The sequence below is a fragment of the Prionailurus viverrinus genome, chromosome D4 (genome assembly GCF_022837055.1).
Source record: "Prionailurus viverrinus isolate Anna chromosome D4, UM_Priviv_1.0, whole genome shotgun sequence".
NCBI lineage: Eukaryota > Metazoa > Chordata > Mammalia > Carnivora > Felidae > Prionailurus > Prionailurus viverrinus.
In genome coordinates, this window is record NC_062573.1 from 84,175,835 (window position 1) to 84,202,706 (window position 26,872).

Below are 26,872 nucleotides of genomic sequence, written 5' to 3' on the forward strand. Positions count from 1 at the left end.
TTTCAAAATTCGTCATTTGTTGCTTTGGACATGGGTGCTGGCTCTCTGGCCTGTAGGGCCCTTGGAAGGAATCAGAACAAGACAGGACGGGGCAAGGCACCTGCTGGCCTCTCCCCCAGGTGAGGGTCCTACACATTCATCTCCCAGCAGGTGGCTCCTTGCAGCTTTCAGGGGCAGAGGGGGTGGCCTGGAGGCCTGGCTGTGCTCAGCGTTAGCAGTCCCCATCCCCCGCCCCCTGGGCGGAGCAGCCTTTTTCTGGGGGTGTGATTTGCCATAGGGGACCCTTCCTGGGGACCTCAGGGTCGACACATTTGGCCGGTGGTGGTGGTGCGGGGTTCTGACAGCAGAGATGGCTCATGCAAGGTCAGCTTAGGGCACATTCTCGGACTATTTAATTTGCGGAACGAACAGTGTCTGTGATGCCCTGTTCCTGTGCCCCCACCACCCACCCAGGGCCTTCTCCTGATCTCCAGCCTCCTCTGCACAACACAGGCTGCCTGGCTCCAGCCATTGTCCCCATGAGCTCACGGCCACACGGCTGTTCTCGGCCCTGCTTTTCGGACACCAGCTCTGGCTCACTTGGCAAACCCCAAAGGTTGTGCGTCTTCACTCGGCCCTCGTCCGGGCTGCTCCCACCGCCGAACCAGGTACCCGCGGTGACTTCCCGCCGTGCACCTTCTTCCGTGTGCCCATCGACACAGCCCCCCTTCCCCACCACCCAGCACCTGCTTCCAGGCTAAATCTGCCTTTTCTTCTGACCCCAGGGAAAGTCTGTAGCTCAAACTGTGTTTAACGCCCATCAGGATAGTTTTCTCAACAGTGCCTAGAAACGCTACCTAATGGGGCGCCTGGGTGGCTCAGTCGGTTAAGCGTCCGACTTCAGCTCAGGTCACGATCTCGCGGTCCGTGAGTTCGAGCCCCGCGTCGGGCTCTGGGCTGATGGCTCAGAGCCTGGAGCCTGCTTCCGATTCTGTGTGTGTCTCTCTCTCTGCCCCTCCCCCATTCATGCTCTGTCTCTCTCTGTCTCAAAAATAAATAAACATTAAAAAAAAGAAAAAAAAAAAAGAAACGCTACCTAATGGTTGCTAGTTCAATGTTCCCAGTTCTTTCTCTACACGTGCAAAACCACTTTATTCAAAAGCTCAAAACTGAGAAACAAAGAGGGCCTTTGGGTGGCCCACACCGGACCCCCTAAGCCCCCCTGACCTCGGCCTGAGCACCTACGCAGGTACCTTCCAGGGAGGTGAGGCTTCAGGGTGTTGTGTGGCCAGCTTCTCAAAACACAACAGCATCACTTGCTCCTCTGGGGCCAATTTGTGACACGGGTTCAACATGCATTTCATAATAGAATAATGTTTCATGACACGAAATCCTATTTTGTGATGCCTGCGGCAGCACCTCCCCCTTTGCTGATTAATTCCTGCCCCCTATGGTTCATCTGCACAGGGGACAATCCCTCCCCCACCCCATGGCTCATCTGCACAGGTGACAATCCCTCCCCCCCCCACAATGGCTCATCTGCACAGGTGACAATCCCTCCCCCCCCGTGGCTCATCTGTACAGGTGACAATCCCTCCCCCCCCATGGCTCATCTGCACAGGTGACAATCCCTCCCCCCCCATGGCTCATCTGCATAGATGACAATCCCTCTCCCTCCCACCCATGGCTCATCTGCACAGGAGACAATCTCATCCCTCCCTACCCCACCCCGCCATGGCTCATCTGCACAGGCGAGGCTCAGTCAACACACCATGACTTCCCGCTGAGGGTGATCCCTGTTTCGTCCCCACACCAGTGTGCTGGCTTTGGGACCGAGGTGGAGACCGGTGTTCACGGCCCCATCTGGGTGTCTGGAACTGTTCCGGGCACATGGCAGGTGGCCAGAAATACTGGTTGATTAATATGAGCAGATTTCAAGACAGTGAGTGCAGAGCGATCTCGTTTTGTCTTCGAAAGCTCATGGGCACACACACGGGTAACATGTACGCGCCAGGAGTGGCTGGGAGGTCGGTGGGTGGCTGTGCCCCTCTCTCCTCGGTCCAAACCCCCACGCCGTCCTCTGCTCTCCCGCCGACGTCCTCGGCCTGGCCTGTACTCCCACGCCCTTGCTAACGTCACCACGTGGCCAAACCCAAGGTCACCCCCCCCCCCCCGGCCCTCTCTGGCTTGAGCTTCAGGCAGCACTGGACCGGGCCCAGTGCCTCGACTTCAGGGGGTCGGTCTCTATATTCTTCGCTGACCCCTGATGCCGTGGCTCCTTATCTGCTTATTAATCTGCAACCCAGGGCCGGGGCTGGGTCTCCAACCGCATCTCTCCCTGCACGGCCTCCTCCCCACCCCCCGCCGTCGGCATGGCCACCTGTGTCCCCCAAGCTCCTGACCTGAACTGCTCACCTGACGTGTCCTCCCGAGTGTCCGACAGGCGACCAACCTTCACGTGCCCCCGAGGGGACTTGGGGAGCATCCTGTCCTCCTGGGGAAATGACGCCGACCCTAAGCAGCTGCTGAGGATGAGACCCTAGAGTGCCCAGACCCCTCCCTGTCATGGCGCACTGACCTACACTGATCCAGAAGATGGCGTGCTCGCTCTCGGGTGCGTCCGTCCCGTAAGGAAGCAGTGAGCTCCGTGCACGAGGCGGGGCCGGGTCTCCAGGGAGCTCCCATCAGCTTTCCTTTCCATACATCCCAAAGCCACGACTTCTCACCATTTCCCCAGACCACCCTGGTGGCAGCCACCGCCTCCCACGCACATCGATGGGTCTCCCCCCACCTGCCCTGCTCCTGGTCTGCTCTGATGTCGGCAAGCCATCTCCCTGTCCCCCATCACATCCCAAACTCTTCCCTGGTTTGGCCCGAGCCTCTCCTCATCTTGCCCCCTTGCACCCGTGCTCGCCACGTCGGGCCACGCAGCCCTGTCCTGATGTGCCGGGGCCTTTCCTGTCCCCGGCTGCTGCACGTCCCCCTGGCTGGTCTTCTCGGCCCACGTCACCTCCTCCGAGAGGTCTGTGCTGATGACACGCCCCCATTCATCTTTATCCCATGAAGGGTTTGTCTCCTTCATCGCATGCACCACCAACCAGCTCTTCCTGCCCTCACACGGGAGCTCCAAGGTCACACTGTGCCTTCCTGGGGGCTCCCAAAATGCCTGTTAAACAGAAACGTGCTGGTCTCTCCTGTTTGTGGAGTTTCCGCGGGGAACGCACACTGTGCACAACACAGACTCCCCACGTGCAGCTGCCGCTTTGCTCTCTGGACGGGTCTGCTAGAACAGGGTCTCGCAGCGGACCCCCTGCCTCTCCTCCTGCAGCCCGGACCCCCCGTCTGCCCGCAGGACACCCAGAATACTTCTGGTCCTGCTCCCCCAGATGCCCGTCCAGTGCTCGCTCGCGGCTCCGCTCCCGGTTCACCGTCCTCACGCCCTTGACGTTACTTCCAGGGCGTCCGCCCTCCTGGTCACTTTGCCCACGCGATTCCACTTCCCCCAAGACCCTCTTCAAAGTGTGGCCAGCTCGGAGGCTGCCAGCGCAGGGGTCGACACATGCGGGGGTTCGGGCCACTCCTGGATCTGCCCTCGGTATCCCGGTGTGATGCGGCCGGCCTTAGCACGCCGGTATTCACGTTGGGCTTCTGGCTAACAACAGCGGTCCCCTTCACGTGTCCCCACCCTCGACGCACACACCAACACTGCCCTTTACTCCTTACCCTCCTGTTGGTTCCTCCCATCTATCTGTCACCCAGCAGCTCAGGGTTTCCCAACGTTTGGGCTGGACCCTTCTGTTCCGGGGGCTGTCCTGTCCATGACAGGCTGGCCTCCACTCGCTGACAGTAGTACACCCCAGTTCCCCAAGTGCGACAACCCCAACCGTCTCTAGGCGTTTCCAAATGTTCCCTGGCGGCAATGTTCCCTGGGTCCCCCGACGGGAGACCACCGTGTTCGCGGTTTTGGCCTGCTCACAAACGTGACCTGTTCCTTCCGTTCCATTAGCATCGTCGCCCGTACGTCCGATGTTCACATCTCCCCTTGTGTGGTTCCCTAGCACCATCACCGTGAGCAAAGGGCAGGGCAGGGCATGCCGGAAGAGAGTGGAGTCCGTGGACGTAAAGGAGCCCAGGGACCTAGCTTGCCGGCACTTCGGCACATGACTCAGCACCGCGGCGCTAAGCTTGGGCCGTTCCCGGCACAATCACCAACCAGAGGCGCAAAGAAACGCAAAAACATGGCCCTACAGAGACCACCAGAAGCACCCTCGTGTGGAGCGTGAGGCCAGACAAGGAGGCAAGGCGTCGCCTTATCAAGCCTCAGCTGGGAACGGGGTGTCAGGACGCTCACATCTTTCACCGCCCTGCGCGTGCCCACAAATGACCACACAGACACGGAGAGCGTAGGCTGGGGGCTGCAACTGGGTTCCAGCGAGGAGACGAATCATCAACGTGGAATCTGTGAATAATGAGGACTGACTACGGGATCTCTCACTCCTCACCTCCACTGCAAAGGCCCATCCTTGTGGCCAGAGATGCACACTGTTGCCTTGGGATAAGACTATGTTCTCAGGGGCGCCTGGGTGGCTCAGGTGGTTGAGTGTCCAACTTTGGCTCAGGTCATGATCTCATGGCTCGCGAGTTCGAGCTCTGTATCGGGCTCTGTGCTGGCAGTGCAGAGCCCGCTTTGGACCCTCTGTCCTTCTCTTTCCATCCCTCCCCTGCTCATTCTCTCTCCCTCTCTCTCTCTCTCTCTCAAAAAAAAAGTCTATGTTCTTAAACTTGTTATTCTTGTTCCCTAAACCCATGTTCATTTCAGTGCTTTGAACCTTGGCGTAGGAACAGAAGAGGTGGCCTGTGTCTCTGTACCTTTGTTTTTCTTAAGCCCCATCTGTCCTGGGTGTCAGAAGCCCGGACAAGTGCTTCAGGACGTCTGCTTTTCTTAAGACCCACTGAGCCGTGGCTCCTACAGGTGCTGAACCTTCGTTCGACCACAGGGTGCGTCTCCTTCCACTTCCTGCAGAGAACATCTCCAACAGCACTTAGCATGCTGAGGGGGTGGGTTTCGCATCACTGGGCCCCAGAGCCTCCCCATATCACATGAACGGAGGCGACAGCGGCAGAGATCAATGGCGCTCTGGGGAGACATTTGCGGACAATTTCTGCTATAGCCCCGCCACAGAGGGGAACAAAATCAGAAAGATGGCAGAAAAGTAACAAAAGACCCTGGCGTATCACACTCAGAGGCACACGGCCGCCTCGATGCAAAGCAGCCGTGATAGAGATTTGCCTGGGAATTTCCTCTGTGGCTTCAAGCTGAGAGAATTAAGTGTGGGGCTTGAGTAAAAGGAACAACCTCACAGTTCGGTGAATTTGCATAAGAGGAAAGAGTCCAGCCTTCAGGGACAACAGGGCTTCCTGGGGGCTGGGCAGGGGCTGGCCGATTAGTCACAAGAGACGGCCAGGCTGGGGCGGGCACAGCGGGGCCGCCCCCGAAGTCCCCACAGATGACCACCCTTGGCGGGTCTGCAGGGAGCCATGGGTGGTGCCTTCTGCATGCAGGATCTGGCCACGTGGAAGGCGATGCGTGGACACAGACGCTGTGGCTCCCGGCCGGAGTCAGCCCTGTGCCCACCAGCCTGCCCTCGGCGAGACCGCCCCATGGTGCTGTCCCCAGCCTCCCCGGGGCCTGCCGTCCGGCCACACCACTGCTCGTCTGAGACAGAACCACACAGATCGATCTCTGCCAATCATTCCCCGATCTGGGTTTGCAGGAAAGCACATTTCTTAGAATAGAGGCACACGTTTCAGAAATAAAACATAAGTCTAAGGCTGTCTGGACAGAGTGACTTTTTGCTAATGTCTACAGGCAAGGAGAAGGGTCAACACTGGAAAATATCATCCAGACCTTCAAACCAGAGTTCTCTGGCCACGCGTCTAGAGCTGGAAGCCACTAACGGCCCATCAGGGAGAGGACGACGTGGCTCACCCAGCACCCGGCTTCTCGGGCCCCACGAGAGAACCTCGCTCTGGGCCATCCCGATGCTTCTCCGCTGACGCGGCCGCACAAATCGCAGCTATTAGGCCCTCATGTCAACATACAGGTTAACTCTCGACATTCGTGGTTGCAACTAAGTGACCAGCCCACCTCAAACGATTTAACATCAAAACAGAAATCACTGAAGGTGTATTTATTTATTTTGAGAGGGAGAAAGAGAAAGGAGCCGCAGAGGACAGTCAGAACCCTGTGCCGAGCCTGCCGATGCCGGGCCCAGAAAACCCGCTCCATCTTCCCCGGGGAGCAAGGGCTACCCCTGCGGCCTGTCCTCAGGGGCTCCGGGCACACGCAGACGTGCACCTCACGGGCGGGGCTCCTGCATGAGGACGCTTGCTTGTTCACAGGTGAGCTGGCGCTTAGCCAAGAATCCATCAACACAGGATGACATCCAAGGTGTCACCGGGTCATGTCCCGCCCTGCTCTCCTGAGGAGGGAGAGGGTGGGGTTGCAGCCAGCAGGTCCTGGGATGTCCCGGCCCAGCCACCGTGGCCCAAAGGCACCCTGGATGTGGCTGGCAGCTGTCCCCGGCCTCTCCGCAGGGCAGACCACACAGGGAAGCAGGACCGGCCGGAAAACAGCCACGGTTTTCTGTGGTCCCGCCCCAGGTGATGCGCAGGGAGACCCTGGTCACCCCACAGACACGTGGCTTCTCCTGTCCCGTCCGCAAGGGCCTGGCTGAGGCTTTCAGCCTCTGGACACTCTTTCTTATGTTCCTGTCCCCGAACCTCATTCACACAAACTGCAGGGACCCTGCAGCTGCCGGAGAACCCGGACCATGTGATTTCAACCCACCGGGACCCGCTAACGTGGGCTAAGACATCTACGGCAAGTGCTTCTCAGTATACCCAAAATCACTATCACTGTTTTCTTTTCTTTTTTAAATGTTTACTTATTTTTGAAAGAGAGAAAGATACTGAGAACGAGCAGAGGAGGGGCAGAGAGAGGGAGGGAGACTCAGAATCCGAAGCAGGCTCCAGGCTGCGAGCCATCAGCACAGAGCCCAATGCAGGCCTTGAACTCACGAGCCACGAGATCATGACCTGAGCCGAAGTTGGATGCTTCACCAGCTGAGCCATCCAGGCGCCCCCCAACCCTAAGCTATTTTAAGTGTCTAATTCCCCTACGAGGCCGGACCACGTAGGAGAGAAACGCTAGAGGAATCTTAGCAGGATGCAATTACCGGCAGGGGGCTGGCAAGGCTGAGCAGATACAGTCTCCAGGTCAGTAGGGCCAGTGTGCAGGGTCAGGGTGCGGGCGCCAGCTCTCCTTGGGCCCTGTCCCAGGTCTCCTGGCAGACGGCCATCGCGCACCGGCGGGAGACATAACTTTCCACCTGTCTCGGGTTGCGACACGCATCTGCTGCGCACTCACGCCTCTGTGTCGTGAGCACGACTTTGGATTTCACACTCAAGGCTGTGCTGTCTCCCGGAACACCCACCATGGAGAGACACCCTGTCCCGACACCTGGAGCCGGAAGGAGTCGGTGGACGGTTTACTTAGGTGCGGCCAGGAGACTCACAGGGATGTGTCTGCAAAATTAACCGAAGCCGACTGCGCCCCAGACCTACAGGAGGGACAGCTCTGCGCAAGAAGCATCGGCATGCCACAGAGGATCGACCCGATTGAGCCGCAAAGAGCCTGGGTGTGCACCATGCGTGCCGTGAGAGGGACAGTGACCCAGATGGCAGGATAGCAAGGGGAGGCTCGCAAGCACTCGCTCGCGGGGCGTCGGCTGACCTGCCCGCATCACGAAAGGTAGTGGTGCCCAAGTTCACAGACCTGGCATCGGGCTCCGGAGGTCAATGCCCTCCCAAAGGACACACAGGTAGTCACGGTAGAGCCAGGCTGGAGGCCAGCCCTTCCTTAGCTGCAGCCCTTGGAGGCCCTCTGAAAGACAGAGACCAAACTGAGGGTTGACGGAGGGAGGTGGGTGGGGGATGGGCTGGATGGGGGATGGGGACTAAGGAGGGCACTTGTGATGAGCACTGATGTTGTATACAAGTGATGAATCCCTGAATTCTACTCCTGAAACCAATATTGCACTCCCTGTTAACGAACTACGATAAAAATTAAAAAAAAAAAAATTTTGGAAAACACAAAAAAGAGATACAAATGGAAAAGTCAAGGCCCCACTGGGACTTGCCGAATCACAGCTGTGGGGGCTGGGGCCCAGCGAGTCTGTGATTCCACAAGCTCAGGTCTGAGAACTCCAGCCCAGCAACGCCATCCACATAGCTGCACGAGACAAACATCGAAGTCCGGGCAGTACCCTCTCTTCTCCAGCAACACATCAGTCAGTCTTCCCATTTCACCGGCCACCCTTCCAAACACGCCCACCTTTCCAACAAAACCTGAGCCCTCCACTTCTCTGCTGTTGGTCCACCGCCATCCACCCTCTCATCTCAGGACCGACCAGCTGGCCCCCCCATCGCTCCCACTGGGCTCTCTCAGTGCAGAACCCTCAGATGCTCCCAGACCAGCCAATCCCCCTCAAGGTAAACCCCATGCCTTTCTTTCACAGCGCTGACCACAGTCCTGACTTCATATCCGAGCATGAGTACTGGATGAATGCCTGCCTCCCTGAGGGCAGAGATGGTATCTATACGTCTCTTTTGTTTTTTAAATTAAAAAAAATTGTTTTAAGTTCATTTCTTAGAGACAGACAGCACGAGCGGGGAGGGGCAGACAGAGGCAGAGAGAGAGAGAGAGAATCCCAAAGCAGGCTCCGTGCTGCCAGCGCAGAGCCCAATTCAGGGCCCAAACCCACGAAACCCCGCGATCATGACCCGAGCCAAAACCAAGAGCTGGATGCTTAATTTGCCTTAGCCACCCAGGCGCCCCTTCTTCCACTTTTTAAATAAACTTTAAATTTTAGGATGTGTTTAGATTTACAGAAAAATCGCAAAGATAGTACAGAGTGTCCATATACCCCACCTTTCTCCTGCTAACATCTCATATGCCTACGGTACATCTCTCACTAGTGAACCAACAGTGACACATTATTGTTAACTAAAGCTCATACTTCATTCCCTTCTTTGGGTTTCCTTCGTTTTTACCTAATGCCTTCTTTTTTATGTGCCAGGACCCCACCCAAGACACCACTCTGTATTTAGTCCTGATGCCTGCTCAGGCATCTGTGGACTGTGACATGTTCTCAGACCTTCCTTGTTTTAAGTGACCTGGACAGTTTCAAGGAATACTGCTCAGGTAGTTTGTAGAACGTTCCTCACCTGAGTTGTCTGATGTTTCTCCCATGGTTAGATCGCAGTTGGGTGTTTTGGGGAGAGAGACCCCACAGGGGAAAGTGCCATCTGACCCATCAGATGGAGGGTACATGCTCTCAACATCACCTGTCACCGTTAATGTTAATCTTTACCATCTGGAAGAGGGGTGCCTGTTGGGTTTCTCCACTGTAAAATTGTTCCCCCACCCCATCCCTTCCATCCCACTCCTTTTGGAAGGAAGAAACTCTGTGCAGCCCACACTTCGGGAGAGGGGAGGTACGTTCCACCTCCTTGAGGGCAGAGTATCTTCATAAGTTGTTTGGACTTCTTCTGCAGGGTAGACTTGTCTATTCCCCCCACCCCCCTTGTATTTATTTAGTTGTGTATCCAAAACTACTTTATTCTGTTGCTCACACTGTTCTGGCATGGCCACTGAGTACCCTTCCAGCTGGCACCTTTGTCCTTTTCAAATGGCTCTATCATTGTGGTTTTTTGCTTTGTTGGGGGACATTTCCTTATTTCTGGCATTAAAGATACCACAGGTGTCTCTAGTATGTTGCCTACTCCACTCCTAGGTCATCATTTCTCTCTTCCTTGGGATTGAGAGTGGTATTCGAAACCAAGATCTGGGCACAAAGTGTGCTCACTGCTACTAGGACGTCACTGTCTCTAGACCCTCTCAGATGACAGAGAAAGGATACATATAAGTATACCTAACCTGTATATGTACACACATCTGAAGTATTTCTCTCTATATATCCATCTGTATCTATGTTAACCTAAACATCAAGTCCTACTGTTATCTCCATCCCTCTGCTTCCACTTTCTGAAAGAGAAAATTGTTGAAAACTGATATAATTTCCTCCTTAAATGTATGATATATTTCGTCAATGAAACCACAGGAGCATGGTGCTTTTTGTTTTTCAGGTAGGGAGGAGGCTATTAATTATTGACTTAACTTGGAAAGAGTTTGCAACTTCCAAGAATTAGCCTCTTTCATATACACCGCCACATTTGTGAGGACAGAACTTTCCCCAGTATTTGGTTATTGTCTCTTTGATGTGCACAGAATTAGCAGTGATGATGTCTCTTTTATTTCTGATACCGGTAATCTGTGTCTTTTCTATTGTTTTCCTGTTTTCAATTTCAAGGATTTCTGCTCTTGTTTTAATTATTTCCTTTCTTCTTCTTGCTTTAGGCTTTATTTTCTCTTTTATTTTGCAGTTTTCCAAGGTAGAAGCACAGGTTATTGATTTTACATCTTCCTTTTATCTAATAGATGCATTTACCTCTATAAATTTCCTTCTAAGCACTATTTTGGCTGCACCCCACAAATTTTGATAAGGGGTATTTTAATTTTTATTCTGTGGGGAACACTTTTACATTTCCCTTTACACTTCTTCTTTGACCCACTAAGTATTTAGAAGTCTGTTGTTTAATTTAAAAATATTTGGGGATTTTACAGAGGTCTGTTACTGATTTCTACGTTAATTCCATTGTATCCTGAAAACACAATTTATATTATTTTATATTCACATAAATTACACATTATTTTTTATTCATACACATTACATAAGAACTTATGTTACCATACGTTTTCCAAGAACGCTCTCTATCTTGATGAATGTTCCATATGAGTTTGAGAAGAATGAGTATTTTTCTGTTGTTGGATTGAATATTTTACGAATGTTGAGTAGATCAACAGGGTGCAAGGTGCTGCTCAGGTCACGTGTACCGTTATTGATTCTCTACCTACTTAGTCTATCAATTACTGACAGAAGGTGATGGAGATCTCCAACTACAACAAGGGATTTGCCTATTTTCTTTTCGGTGCTATCAGTGTTTGCCTTGTGTATTTTGATGTCCTTTGTTAAGTGCATACATGTTTAAAATTGTTCTATCTCTTTGGATAAGTGATTCCTTTATTGTTAAGTAACACTCCTCTTTATCCCTGATGGTCCCATTTTCTGAAGCCTGTTTTATTGAAAATTAATATAGCTATTCCATCTTTATTTCGAGTGGTGCTAGCATGGACTATCTTTCTCCATTCCTTTAGTATTAATCCACATATGTCTCTACATTTAAGGTAAGTTTGTTTTTGTTTTTTTTTTGCAACGGGTGGGTCACGTTTTTTGATCCACTGTTATAAACTTTGTACTTTAACTAGGGTACTTAGACCATCTGCATTAAAAGCGATTACTGATTTAATTGGATTGATATCTAACATGTTTGTAGCTTTTTTATTCATAGAATTTGCTCTTTACTCTCCTCTTTTTCTGCTTTCTCCAGTTTTAATCAAGGATCTTACATGATTCCATTGTAGATGCTCCCAGCATATCTTTTAAAACTTTTTAGTGTTGCCCGGGAGTTTATAATATACATTTAAAACCTAAATTTTAAATCGAACTTTCAAATGACACTATGCCACTTCACATACAGTAGAATTACCTCCTAACAGCATTCCTGTTCTTCCCTCTGAACATCTGTGACAATACCACCATTCATTTCACTCACACGTGAGAATCATTCCGTACACAGTTACTTGTACTACTTTAAATAAACACCTGCCTTTTAGATCAATGAAGAATAAGAAAAGTAAAATATTTTATTTTACCTTCATTTTTTCCTTTGCTGATGCTCTTCCATTCTTCGGGCAGATCCAACTTTCAGATCTATACCTTTTGCCTTCTGGCTGAAAAATTTCTTTTACATTTTTTTTTTTGTAAGGCCAATCAGCTAGTGGCAAATTTTCTTAGCTTTTGTTTGTCCAAGAAAGTCCTTATTTCTCTTTTGCATTTGAAGGATACTTGAGCTGGATATAAAATTCTAGGTTGGCACTTGTGTTTTTTTTCTTTTTTAACATTTAAAATATTTCGAAAGGGCAGTTCTGGTTTGCACGGTTTATGATAGGAAATCTATAAATAACTCTCACCCCCTGTTCCTCTGTGCTTAGGGTCTCCACCCCTCTCTGGCTTTTTTTCAAGATTTTCTCTCTGTCTCTAGTTTCTTTCTTTCTGTGAGTTTTCTGGATCTGTGTTGTGGTGACTGCATGTTCCCTTCCCTTTTAGTATGCCTAGTAATTTTTTGCTGAAACCTGGAGTGTTTTGATTTTTTTTTGACAACCTGTTTTTTTGGTTGTTGAAAACCTAGACGTGTTGAATCAGGTAATATGAACTGAAGTGAATGGACTCGTAGTGTGAGGATTTACATTACCATCCTAGAATTTCTGTAGCTGCAGGTGCCAGACTTCACATTCTTCTGTGCCCTGTTTGTGTGTCCCCCATTGCCTTTGGGTTTCCTCTGAGCCCTCCTGCTCAGAAGAGTGCATGTCCTGTAGTTCTTTCCTCTGCCCGCCATCCACAGTTGTACCACACCCCACTGGAGGCAAGGCACGAAGGAAGGGGAGTACTCCTGGGGTACCTGGGGGGCTCAGTCAGTTGAGCATCTGACTTCAGCTCAGGTCGTGGTCTCTTGGTTCATGGCTTTGAGCCCAGTGTCAGGCTCTGTGCTGACAGCTCAGAGCCTGGAGCTTGCTTTGGATTCCATGTCTCCCCCTCTCTCTGCCCTTCCCCACTTATTCTCTCTCTCTCTCTCTCTCAAAAATAAATAAACATTTAATTTTTTTTTTTAAAAAAGAAGGGGAGCATTCCATAACAGCACACTAACCCTCAGGCTCTCCCTGAGCCAGGGCCATAAGGCTGTGATCTGCACAAGTGTTTTCTCCAGTGGTGTGGCTTCTTTTTTTTCTCAAGCCCCACACTTTCTATCCTGCCTGCTATGTTCCAGTAATTTACTTGAAGCCTAATCCCCATTAACCATGGGTGTGTGATTTTTTTTTTTTTTTTTTTTTTTGTCCTTCAGGTGACATAAGACGTCAGGAGCGCACTGGAGTAGGAGGAATCCCTCTTTTTCAATGGGGACACAGTGGTGACAAGATCTTCTCCCTGGACAAGAGCCTGTTATAGAGAAGGTTCTGGGTGCATTTTTTTTTTATTTACTTAAATAAATTTTTCACTATATTGTAAAATAGTTCATTTATTTCAAAATCATGTCGTCCACAAAAATAGTCAAATCCAACTTGATTTTAAAAAATTATTACCCTAGGGGTACCTGGGTGGCTCAGTCAGTTAAGAATCCAACTTGAGCTCAGGTCATGAACTCATGATTTGTGAGTTCAAGCCCTGCATTGGGCTCTGTGCTGATAGGTCAGAGCCTGGAGCCTGCTTCAGATTCTGTGTCTCCCTCTCTCTGCTCCTCCCCCACTCGTGCTGTCTGTCTCTCTCTCTGAAGTAAATATTAAGAAAAATTAAAAAAAAATATTTCCCTATTTATATGAGAAAGAAACAAAATACAGCAATTCTCATGGTGTGTGGTAATGTCCTAAAAAATGACCCTGAACACTGAATTAGTGAATAGGAACCACTGCTTCTAGGGGAAGTACAGACTAGGTTCCGGGGGGTCTGTGGTCACACATTTCCATCAACTAATCAATGCACTGTCTTGTTCTTTTATAAGATGCTATATGTAAGTCTTAGATTCATCCTTTATCCATTTTTTCTTTTCTTTCCTTTTCTTTTCTTTCCTTTCCCTTTCCCTTTCCTTTCCTTTCCTTTTCTTTTTTAAGTAGGCTTCCCACCGAGAGAGGAACCCACCGCAAGGCTTGAACTCATGACCATGAGATCAAGACCTGAGCTGAGATCAGGGGTCCGACGCTTAACCGACTGAGCCACCCAGGCACCCCTCATCCTTTATCCATGTTGAGGGACTTCCAGAATATTCACAAGGGCATCCATGGTCACAAATGAGACAGAAAAGTATAGGTTATTGTAAAAATCAGTACGGCGGTAGATAGATACTAATATGTGCAAAATTTATACCTCAATTAGTCTTAGCTCCTGATAACTCCGTCTTGCTGTATTTGTCGGCTCTAAAAAATTTCCTGGCATCTTCAAAACCATAGGTTTTACATACATGTATCAAAAAGAAGTCCACGGCCTGCGACAAGTCTGTCTGGTCTGCTAGAACAGATGTTCATATTTGCTGTAGACGAGCCACCAGGTAACATGGCAAAGATCAGCATCATGTGCATAAATCAGTGCAGCAGAGGAAACAAGAGAATGAACGGCCTTTGCCCCAAAGGGGACCCGAGCTTGATTTGTCAGTCCTGCTGCTCCTTCACCAGCCCTCTGGTCTTGGGCAAATTACCGTCCACAAAAAGGACATAGCTTTCACCTTATTTGGAATGTTCTTTTAGGAGAAATAAGGGCAAAAAAATAGGTAAAATGGCAAAAAATGGCAACATTTGTTAATTATGAATGTGTTGGGACTTGTCTGTATTTGTAAATTTCCTTCCCGAAAGAGGGCTGTCAGGAAGAATAAATGAGGTCATGTCAGATCAAGACCTGGGGCTCCTGTTCTTCCTCCCCTCCCCTCCCCTCCCCTCCCCTCCCCTCCCCTCCCCTCCCCTCCTCTCCCCTCCCCTCCCCTCCCCTCCCCTTTCTTTTCCTTTCCTTTCCTTTCTCCTTTTCTTTCTTTCTTTCTTTCTTTTTAATGTTTATTTACTTTTAGGGAGAGAGAGACAGAGTGTGAGCAGGGGAGGGGTAGAAAGAGAGAGGGAGACACAGAATCTGAAGCAGGCTCCAGGCCCTGAGCTGTCAGCACAGAGCCCAACGCGGGGCTCTAACCCACGAACCGTGAGATCATGACCTGGGCCAAAGTTGGACCCTTCACCAACTGAGCCACACAGGCACCCCTCCCGTTCTTTCCTCCAGTCTGACCAGAAACAACCTGACTGCAGGGAAGGCTCTTGGCTACTGCTACAGCCCCAGCACCTAGTACTGTTCCTGGCTGGTGGCAAGTGGCCAATAAATCAATGTGCTGACCGGATCAAAGAGTCAGCCAAGCAAACAGCCCTGTTTGGCCATGTAGATCGGAGAGGCTGGCAGGAGCCAATAGTGCCACACGAATTTTTTTGGTCATTAAGAATAGCTCGTCTGTGTATTCTTACCTGTTCCTGAAGAAACTTAACGAAAATGCCAAACACTCTAAGTTGCTCCGTAAGATAAGTATCAAAACATCAGGTAGTTTGTGCGTTGACAGATTGAAGAGGTCATGACCCCCTCCTCTCTGAAATAACCCCAAACAAGAACAGGAAGAGAAAGGCCACGGAATTAGCAGACACCCTCTAACCCCAAACGACAACTTGGGGGGAGCAGAGCCCAATGCAGTGAAGGCTCATTCCCAGAGCATGAAGGCCCTCAGGGCAGGTGGTCAAGGAAGGGACCCACCACAGACCTCAGACGAAGCCCGGAGAGCTGGGGCCCCCACAGCAGTGGGGGAGTCCACCATTTCTTAGGGTGGAGAGATTCTGAATGGCCAATTCTGAATTAAGCCAATTCCTCCTCTCTCTCTCTCTCTCTCTCAATCTCTCTCTCTCAAACCAATACATAAACTTTAAAACAATAAAGGTGACCAGCAAGAGGAGAGACGGGGGGCAGGCGTATAAAGAACATTCCCCAGAACGTCCCAAGGGGCTGACGACATCATGGCCGCACGCATGGCTGTGGAATCAAAGGACTTCATGGAATAATCCCGCAGTTAAAGCAGTGGCTTGAACCGGAGACACGAAAGCTAGTGGAGGAGACGGGGAGGCAGGGACAGCCGCCAGAGATAAGCCGGCAGAGGCAGGGGAAGCGGGAAAGAGAGCAGGCCCTCAGCTGTGAAGACAGCGATGGACAGAGTGGAGTCGCTCGAGGACGGTGAAAAGGCAAATCAACCAAACGCGAGGGAATGCAGCACGAGAGCAGAAGAAGGACAACAGAGACCCCAAAGACGCAAGCTCAGCCTTCCTGGAGCGGAGATGCTGGCCGAAGGGGTGGGACGCATGTTCAGAGCTTTAACGAAAGTAAATTTCCAGAAACGAGGGGGCCTTCTGCCTGGACTCTCTCACCCGGGAGCCTATCAGTGAGGAGGGGTGGATGATCTCAGCCGTCTCCCCGGCCGCCTTCCAGGCCCAAGGATGGGAGCCCACCCCGAGGGACACGCGGGCCAGCCGGGCCGGGGGCTGGCGCGCTGTGGGCAGGGAGCTTTGCACGCCTCCCCCGAGAATCAGAAGGCCCAAGCAGGGCTGTCTACACCACCTTCTCGACACCTGCTTTGCGATCTCTCCGGGCGTTTCCGAGCGGTGCAGATGCCCTGCTCCCCCCACCCCCTGACACCAGCCCTGACCTGCCTGGGTGTCCTCATGCACTGAGGCTACGCGGTCTGCCTTCCTGAACAAGCTGGATTAGCACAACAAAGAAAGTTCTAGACCAGAACCGAGATTCTCCACCCTGACTACAGCTTAGAATACCCTGAGTGGTTCATTTTTTTTTTTTTTTTTTAATAGTGCCTGGTGATGGAGTTCTAGCCCCAGATGACTCAGAAGCTCCAAGGCTGGGGCCCAGACATCCGGACTGTTTGAAAGCTCTTCCCGGTGCCCTGCGTGGCCAGGCAGGGGTGGAGGGGCATCGCTGCTCTGGACGGAAGGTTCTGGAGCCCCATGCTGACGCAGACAGAACCGGCCATGGGAGAGAGCAGTAACACGGCTGGGGAGGTAGAGGAAAGAATCCACTTTGCTCCGAAATCTAACAAGGTGATGTGTAGGCGGCGTCCGGGAAAAGGCGTGCGGCCAGGAGCATCTCACCCACATCGGCCCCGTGAACACAGCGATTCAGGTGAGGCACCTTGCCCTTGGCCGTCCCTGGCTGGGTGCGCATGCGTGTGGCCAGGCCGGCGAGCTAAATTTAGGAAGCGTGTGTTGCTAGGCTTCCTGACCACAGGCTGAATCATGAAAGGAAGTTCTAGAATTCCCAAACCCTTCCGAAATGCTGCTCGCAGGCTGCCTTATCTCTGGCCAAGTTCAGCAGCACAGGAACCCCAGAAATGGACAAACTGCCCAGACGGAGGGGGAGGCGGGGCGGGCGCCCCGCTGGGGCCGTCCCACCGGGCAGCACGGTCACCTGAGCAGTCCCCGGGTCCGCAGCCGCCGCCCCAGGATGCCCGCCTCTCAGCTGGTCTCGCCGAGCCCACTGCGCACGCTCCCGGAAATTAAGACCTCGGCTCCTGGCATCGCAAAGACCACAACGTGCGGAACATCCACACGGCCTTTTCTGCCTCCTGCCTTAGGAGGAACACGTCTCTTTGTAAATGGACACAACCTCGCATTCCAAATATTTTGAGACAATGATGTTGGATTTTTTTTTTTTTTAACTGCAGGGAAATGAACAAGTACAAAGGTTCTCTCCGTTACCTGAAAATCCTCTTGAATAAGAAACTAGTTTATTCCAGAACCCATACCGAACCAAGAGTGCTTAACCCAAGGACACGTCAGTCAGTAACCTTCTCCAGGGTTTTGTGTGTGTGTGTGTGTGTGTGTGTGTGTGTGTGTGCGTGCGTGCATGCACTTGTGCGGGTGGCGTGTGCATGTGTGTATGCCCGTGTGGTGCGTGCGTATGTGCGTATGCTTACGTGCACACGCGCGATGCGTGTGCTATATGCACGCGTGTCATGAGTGTTTTGGTGAACGCTATTGTGTTGAGCAGGTGATGTCACTATTGCAGAGGAAAGGGCCAGGCCAGATCCTATGGACAAGACTCGGGGGTCTCATCCGAAGGATGCGGGCGTCTTGGGGTCGCTGTCACCTCGCAGGGTCAGAGCCATTTAAGGAAATGGGAGGCACCGCGCTCACAGGTGGCAAAGCGGCAAGGGTTCCAGTCCCCTCCCCACGGCAGCGGCCCTGGCAGCGGGGGTAGAAGCTTGTGTTCCCCTGACTCCAGGAAGGAACAGCTCGGAGTTCTAGACCTCGCTTCCATGAGGGAAGGGCTGTTCGACTCTGCCCCCCACTCGGAGTGACAAGCCACGTGTGGCTACTGACCTTAACGTCTGGCTGAGGACCGATTTTCACATTTTATTTCCCTCTCGGTACTTGAAGCACGTGGCCACACGTGGCTGGTGGCGGTGTAGGGAACGCACGGCTCTAGCTCCGAGGCAGGGAAGCTGCAGGAAGGCCTTCTGTCCTCCCCTGGGTCACGTGTCAGCGGTGGAGCAGGACGCAAGTGACAGGACTGTCGGGAATCATCTTAACAATTCACCTCCGGGAAGTGGGCTCCCAGTTCCTTCTTACTCAGGACACATTTTACTCCCAGCACGTACACCAAACATCAAAAAGGGACTGTACCCAAATCCCATGTGACGTGTCGAGATGTAAGGGACAGTCAGAGCCCGCCCGGCATACACGAAGAGAGGGTCCATGCTGGAAACACCGTGCACGCAACCATGTCCACGATGTGGCTCCAGGCAGACACTTGAAAAGAGCATGACAGGGGCCAAAATGGTACCATGAGTGTTTTAGCGCTTCGGGGTAGGCGTGATGCCGTGACCCCGTGCGGAGGGGGTGTCCTTGTCCGACGACGGCACCGGAGAACAAGCACACCCCCTGGGTGTTTCTTGGTAAAACCCAGCAGGCTTCCCAAGCGCGACACCAGGGGATCGTTGGATTGCTTCGGAGTCAAGTGCCACCGTTGGGTAAGAGCCCCTCTTGTTTCTGCGACCCTCCCACCGTCTTCCAAAATCATTTTGCCCCTGAAAGAACCCCTTTCCCACAACCCAGGCGAACAGAGGGCTCCATGATTTCCCTGGCCCGAGCCACCACCCTGTTTCAGGCAGCCTCCTCTCTGCAAGCCAGGCTGCTGGTGCTGGCTCGGTGCATCTCTGAGCCCCGCGAGCCCCGGGAGACGGCAACTTCAGCCTCGTTTTGGAGATGAGCTCACGGGAGCCTAAGAAGTTTCCATGAACGATGGAATCCAGACCCACGTGCCTGGTACGCTTCTGCCAACCACGCTGCTCCCAGAGAGGGGCTCTAGGAGCGCTTCTGGGAACTGGGCATTTACGGGTCAACGCCGTGGTCCTAAAAGTTGGATTAGAAAGTATAAACATGGGCGCACGGGAGGAGTCCTGGGGGCCCGCCAGGTGAGTATAGCACGGTGCCCCACGTGTGAGCATAGATGGACGGAATCAGCACCCGGAAGGGCACAGACGCAGACTGTCCCCAGATGGCCCACAGCCAGAGCAGCCCCCACGTCACCGTCTGGCTGCAGCCAGCAAGGCCTCACAGCCAAGCCACAGACGCCCAGAAACCATGGCCCCAGCTCTCATGAGAAAAAACCACCCCCACTAAGTACAGGGTTCTAGAACCATGCTAACCAGTCATCTTGAAAACGGAAACCGTGCAGGGGGCCTGGGGGGGCTCAGTCGGTTGAGCGTCCGACTTCGGCTCAGGTCACGATCTCACAGTTCGTGAGCTCGAGCCCCGCGTCGGGCTCTGTGTGGACAGCTCGGAGCCTGGAGCCTGCTTTGGATTCTCTGTGTGTGTCTCTCTTTCTGACCCTCCCCCGCTCTCTCTCTGTTTTAATGGAAGCCGTGCAAGGCCCTCGCGTGGAGAGTGCCAGCTTTTCTATCAGTCTGGGGCGTCCGTTCCTTCTCTGAGAATCACTTCGTGTGTGTGTACCTCCTACAGGCCAGACAGTCGTGCAGGGAGCACACGGGCTTTCTGGCTCACACCCCTTTTCCCCCAACTCCAGACGCGCGGACCTCGTGGCGCAAGTTCGGAATGGAGGGGGTGTCCGCGGTGTGACAGCGGGTGAGCTCTCCGGCCCTCTGCCTCCCTCCCTTTCTCACACGCGTGTACACGCAGGGGCACACCATTCTAACGCGCCCAGAGTCTCTGCCATCAAAGGCACACAGGTCTGCCGTTACACGCGGTGCGCCAATAAACTCTAATTTGATGGCAGGTGCACTAGGCTTTGACAACGTGCCTGTGGGCCATGAAGTGCCACGAACTGGTTCTCAACCTCGGCTGCTGCACTTGCCTGGGAAGGGGCGGGAGCTTTCATGAACGTCCAGAGGCACAGTCACCCGCCAGACGGCGTCCCAACCAATCCGTGTGGGCACCTGCGGGTGAGCCGAGCCTGGGTCACGGCCGGCGGCACAGGGCGGGGATCCGGCCAACCTCTGCAGGTCCCCCTCTTCGTTTGGACACGGGCGTCCAGACAGTCCTGCAGAAGTTCTGCTCTGAGTGAGCTCTCCTCCAGGCTCGTCCTATCACTGCTCTCTCTCCCAAGCACACCTGCTCATTTTATTATGATCGCCATAGATGCCAAAACCTCCTGTCTGCAGAGGCAAAAGGTGCATCTCACTGTTTCCAAACCAATGTTACTGCCCTCCCCAGGTCAGCTGCTGCTCACAGTTTGGGGCCTTTGCTTCCAGAACACTCAGCATATTTTCACGTGCACGCGCGCGCACACACACACACACACACACACACACACACTTGTAGAGGCAGACTTGTGTGTGTATGTAGTAAATTACATCCGTCGCCTACATCCGTCCATGCATGAACGTGTTGCGAAAAATATAGAGTGATACACTACATGCTACTTTTCCACCGACGGTAACTTGGACATCTTTCTATTTTGGTTTACGAAGATTCCACAGTTAAAAAAGAATTATTTTAATGTTTATTTTTGAGAGAGAGACACGGAGTGCAAGCAGGGGAGGGGCAGATAGAGACGGAGACACAGAATCCGAAACAGACTCCAGGGTCCGAGCAGGGCTCGCACAAGATTCCACATTTTTTAAAAGACCGCCACAGGGGATGACGATGCAGGGACAGACCACCATTTATTCAACCAGCTCCCCTTCCTGATACGTATTTCTTTTTTTCCTTTCCTGTTTTTTTTTTGTTTTGCTATTACAAAATGAACCGTTGCAACGAATTACTGTATGCATATACATTGCTTCACTTCTGTCAATTTATATGTGTAGTAAGTTCCTAAAAGTGAAACTATTGAGCTAAAGCACATGCACAGTTTAAGTTTCAGAAGACGATGCCCGGCCACCCTGCCAGTGCTCACCTGTGCCAGTGTCCTGTCCTCCCCACACCTGTCACAGAGCTAACCCTTCAGTCAACACTCACTGCAGACACGCAGGGCATGTCCATGCACTTTTCCTTTGCTTTTTTTTAACTGCTTATTTGTTTCCTTGACGGAGGTTTCTACCGGACTGTGTTCATTTTCCTCATTGACTGGAAGGAACTCACTGCGTATCAAGGCTATCAGTCCTACACCTCAGGCATTGCATGTAAATCTATGTCACAGGGTTTTGTTTTTTTTTGCCACGTATTTATATAGTTTTTCATACCTATAGGGACTTGCTTAAAATCTTAGGAAATCATACTCATTCACCTTTTTCTTGATTTTGTATTTTCTATCCTATTTAGAAAGGCCTTCTTCACACCATAATTATTTAAAAACGCACCTGAGTTTTTCTTTTAGTCCTTCTCCCTCTATATATATATATGGCAGGAAGATATTTATATAATATATTTATATATATATTTTTTTTTTTTTGAGAGAGAGAGAAAGTGATCAGAGGAAGGACAGAGAGAGACAGAATCCAAAGCAGGCTCCAGGCTCCAAGTTGTCAGCACAGAGCCCAGCGCGGGGCTCGAACCCATGAACCGCGAGGATCATGACCTGAGCTGAAGTCAGATGCTTAACCGACTGAGTCACTGAGGCGCCCCTCCTGCTGTTCTATTTTTATTCTTTGCTCAGCCTGGAACTTATTTTGGTATAAAAAGTAAAGCTTTCCCAAGAACACGAATGCCCCACGTCCCCTTCCTGGATGGGAGATGTGCCTCGTGCCTCCCAGGACCATCCCACGTGTAATTCGGGCTGGCTTCTCCACTATCCCCTGCACCTGTGCCCTTACATCCTGTGGCTCCTGTCTCTCCTTTCCGCCCCTGTTTTGCATTGTGTCCCTAAGTTTCTTTTTTTCTTTTTTTTCTTTTCTTTCTTTCTTTTTTTGCGAATCTCAAGGCGGAAGAAAAATGGTAACTCAGGCATTTCAACTTGCTTAGCTTTGTTTGGTGCATGTGGACACAATGTTCTGGAACCATCTGTCTGCAACGTGCACCTCAGGTGGCCTCCACGCCTCTCCGAGGCCAGGCCCGGAGAGTCCCCTTGTGCTCTTGACCCCAGCATACAAGGCCACCGTGATGAGGGGCCAGACTTCACTTGACCTCCTGTGATGACTGACCCGACATGTCCCACAGATTCCTATGTTGAGGTTCTAAACCCCCAGCACCCAGAATGAGACTTTATTTGGAAACCGAGTCCGTACAGGGGTGATTACGTTCGCATGAAGCCATTATGGAGGGCCCTATCCAATATGACTGGTTTCCTCATAAAAAGGGGAAATTAAGACACAGACACACACCCAGAGGGAAGAAGGTGTGAGGACACAGGGAGAGGACACCATCCACAAGCCAAAGAGACAGGCCCGGGACAAACCCGCCCTGCAGGCACTCTGGTCTCAGACCTCCGGCCTCCAGAACTGTTTAAACCACCACCTTTCGCCTCCTCTGTTTGGGCAACCGTAGCAAAGGAACGCCACTCCTCTCTCGATGGATGCCGACCCGATTTCCAGAGTCTTCTTAGAAGAGATAAGCCAGGACTACCTGGCCGCCGTGTCTTTGCAGAGACCGGCGGCTCCTTCGCGGGCACCCTGCCTGACGTTCTGCCTCTCTTCTAGGGTGCACGCTCTCACGGCAGACGACTGTGTCACAAATGTGGCCACCATCGGACAACACGGAGCCGGAAAACGTCCTTCCTCGCCTGTTCTGTTCCACCCGTCGGGACACCTCGCGCTTTCCCTCCCCACGCTCGTGGCGATTCTTCCCCTTGTGGGGCAGCCTGAGGCATCGACCGCGGCTTGGCGGGCCCCTTCAGACACGCTTCCACGTGGCTCCAGTTCACGCTGACGGTGAACTTGGAAGTGAGTTTACCGTGTGTCGAAAAGAGACAAGACCTAAAATCATCAGATGTTTGCATATTAACCCCTCATTGATTCAGGACTTTTTGGTCCAACTCCTACTGAGTGAGCTTAATTTCCCAACACAAAGCTATAAAGATAGAAACAGCATGGCCCCCTGCGCTCATGCCCTCCCTCTGCCTTCTTGGGTCTCCTCGTGTCCAGGACAGGACCCCACGTCCCCTCACTATGCACGGCAGCAGATCCCTTGTCGGAGCAGCAGGTGACAGTCGCAGTTCTGGACTCCCAACACAGCCGTTTGAGGCTTTGCAATGCAGGAACACCCCTGAGCAGCTGGACAAGTCACGTCAGCTCTCTGGGCCTGACTGCTTCTCAGCAGGTGAATCCGATGGTCCCCCAGGTCCCTTCCATTTTAACACCCCGTGCATCCTTAAACGTGCGTCTGCGAAAGTTACGCTTCCGGGCTGGCCACGTTCCAGTAATCGGCATGGACGCCACAGCGCAGCCCTCTGCTGGGACACACTCCCTGCCTGAGCTCCAGGCTGCCTGGCCCCGCTCCCAGGGCCACAGGCCACACCGAAGGAGCCCCAGGCCTGTCATCCAGCCCTGCCCTGGCGAGCTCCTCTCCTTCCTCCTCCTCGCTGTCACGTCCTCACACAGCTATGACCATCAGCTGATTGGGGTGGCTAACAACAAAAAAAGGAAGTGGTGAGTTCCTCTTTGAGCGGACGCAGCAGCTACAAAGGCAGAGGAGGGAAAGAAACACCATTAAAACTGTCACACAGACTCTGAGTCCATGACCGTGATAGGAGTAAAGGCGGCCCGCTGCTGGCAGATGGCAAGCCCCTGCCATGGCCAAGAGACAGAGCAAGACGGGCCGAGCCCGAAGGCGGAAACCACAGTCCACGTGCAGGCAGGGAGCAGGGGCAGGCTGGGAGCTGGGAGAAGGCCCAAGGGCGTGGTGTCCGGGAATGCCAGAGCCTTGGGTGGGGGGGGAGCGGAGCAACCAGGCGGCCCAGCCCCCTCCAGCCCCTCTTCCCTGCTGAGCAGTCTCTGCAGGAAAGACATGCATTCAGAGAGGCAGGGCACGACCACATCCGAGAAGGACAGAGCGCCCCTGCACCCCACACGCTGGTTCCTGCCTCCCCCTGCCCCGTGCATACCTCACCCCTCCTATCTCACGGGGACAGGCTAGGAAAGAGCCACAGAACAAACGCGGACTCAGAAGACGAACTCCTAGGCCACCTTGGGGGGGAAAAAAAAAAAGACCAGCCACATCCTAGGATCACCAAGCACAGCAGGAAAGCTCGCCCTGCATAAAGGAAAGGCACCAAATGAGCCAACAGATGAGCCCATGCCAAAGGAAGACAGAGGCCACACAGCAAAAAGAGAATGTCCACACTGGAACCCGTAAGAAACACCACAAACACTGAAGGTATCATTAAAAAAATAAAGGATTAACTATATTCCTTGGAAACTAACCACCGGCTTGCTGCAATATAACAGCTTCGATAGATGGATTTGATAACTGGATGGACAGGGCGAAGATCTTTCTCGAGCCACTTGATGGTTCTGTGAAACACAATTCAAAGGGCAAAAGAGGGGGGAAACATGAATGAAAACGTGCGGTCACTGCAGCTTTGTTTATAATGTCAACAATTAGGTGGCCAGCTAGCTCGGTTGGTTAGAGGCGATGTGCTAATAACCAAATATCAAAAATTAGCAGGGGTGGGGAACCCTAAATGTCTATCAGTAAATGATCATATTTTCCAATCTGTGGAATAAAACACAATGATCACGGATAGGAAGACCTCTTCACTCCTCGGCATGTTGTCGATTAAAACAAGAAAGTTGCAGAATGATACTGGTGTTAAGAACCACGCACACGCACACGCGCACGCGCAGAGGACCGAAGGCTGGAGGCAAACACACTAGGCTGCCCTCCCACAGAGGGTGCTGGTCACACAGGGGTTACTGGTCCCGGTCTTTTCTGAATCTCTCCCTGATGGACACATACCGGTGCACGTTCTGCATTTACCACCTTAGAAAACGCTAGAAGGTCCTCCCAACTTGGAGGTCAGAGAAACTTAAAAATGCCAGAAGGTTCTCCCAACTTGGAGGTCAGAGAAACTAACTTCAGAAATAGTATTTGGGGGCGCACCTGGGTGACTCGGTTAGTTAAGCGTCTGACTCTTGATTTCGGCTCAGGTCATGATCCCGGGGTGGCGGGATCGAGCCCCACACCGGGTTCCATGCCGAGTGCGGAGCCTGCTTAGGATTCTCTCTCTCTCCCTCTGCTGCTCCTCTGCTCTCTTGCTCTCTCTCAAATAAAAAAATAAATTACTAACGAAATCGTGCTTATTCACCCATGACCCATTTGGGAGTGCTATTATTAGTCTTGCCCCAGACTGTAGGAACACATTCCTAGAGCTGGCCTCGTGGGAGTGGCCGTGGTGGTCATCTCAGTCCCAACCGCGGGCCAGGTATGGGGGCTACCCACGTGGCTCCGTGGTACATCTCAGTGAACCCCCCTGTGGTCGTTCTATTCACAGAGATCGAAACAAAAGCTTAAAAACAATGAGACTTGAACCGAGAGGAACTTTGGACCCCTACCTGCCCTCAACCGCTGCTGATAAAAATACTCAGTGGCCGTGACTCTGAGGCATCATAGCAATCAAGTGATCCAAACATTCTCAGCACTTGAGGTTAAAATAACCACAGCATTCTGCCTCCACCCATGCAAAGCCTGAGATCTTGTAAAGGGGCGGCAGGAGGCTACCAATCATTTCACGAAGGGGACCCAGGAGTCCCGATCCCCAGGATGCTCAAGGAACCAACGCATCCCACGGCCACGGAGGTGTGAGAGTGCCGGCAGGTGACCTCCCTGCACACGCCCCCTGTACCACGGCTCCGCACCCATAACAGCGGCCTGCCTGCTCGACCATATCCCATCCGACACCGCACGACTTGGGCAAAGAAAGCTTCCCTGGGAACACCATTTAAGGTCACATGGCACCTGCTTCGGGACGAAGGGATCCAGACCAGGCATCTGAAAAAAGTGCTGTGGGCTCCCCATTCCCAGGAAAATATATATATGCTCATCAACTGGATAATGATAAGAGGTGTGTTAAGACCCCAAACGGTAGAGCAAAGGTCTGACACTTTGCAGAAAATGTATTTAGTCAACCACCTTCCCACCACAGGCTTCTGATACGCATGTGGCGGGCCTGAAGAAAAACCATCAGACTCTGGCGAGAACGAGAAAGGCTCCAGGAAAAAAGAAAAATGGAACTGATCGATTGCTTGGTATATTTGACACAGTGAGAAAGCGAGGGGGGAGGGGGCGGTGAGTTTTGTGTCGGAGAGTTGGGGAGACCATTGTAACAGGCACAGAGCCAACCGGGAGAACACAAAAGCAATAGTTCGCCCAGGAAAAACAACCCAGGGCAATAAACTGGAACTATATCGCACACCTTGCTTTAGCAGTTAAGTATCATCACAATAAATACCAAATAGGCTTCTTCACCCCAAATGACTGCACGACTGTCAGGGGTGGTGGTCTGGGAAGGCCCAGGGCTCCCTTCTCACAGCAGGAAGTTGGCAGACACAGTCTAGAACTGATACATCAAAACCAAAGAACAAATGAGCCTACTGTCAGGAAACACGGTGGAAAGTTCTAGAAGAAATAGCCAAAAAGATGAAAAGGATTGCTTTGGGGAACAGCACTAGAGGGTGGGAACGT

At 52.2% G+C, this 26,872-nt stretch overlaps 1 protein-coding gene across 3 annotated transcripts in view; it reads right to left on the reverse strand.

Moving 5' to 3' along the window:
• The window catches only part of SYK (spleen associated tyrosine kinase), an 82,605-nt gene that overhangs the window by 50,879 nt on the left and 4,854 nt on the right, over nucleotides 1–26,872 (reverse strand). Inside the window, exons 1-2 of one of the 3 annotated variants that reach the window (XM_047828970.1) lie at nucleotides 7,102–7,106; nucleotides 3,965–3,970 (exon numbers count right to left, since the gene is read on the reverse strand). The exons of the other annotated variants lie outside the window; for them this stretch is intronic. The gene's annotated coding sequence lies outside the window, so the exon portion shown is untranslated. Of the gene's footprint in view, nucleotides 1–3,964; nucleotides 3,971–7,101; nucleotides 7,107–26,872 lie in introns of those variants that run through there. 3 annotated transcript variants of the gene reach the window in all.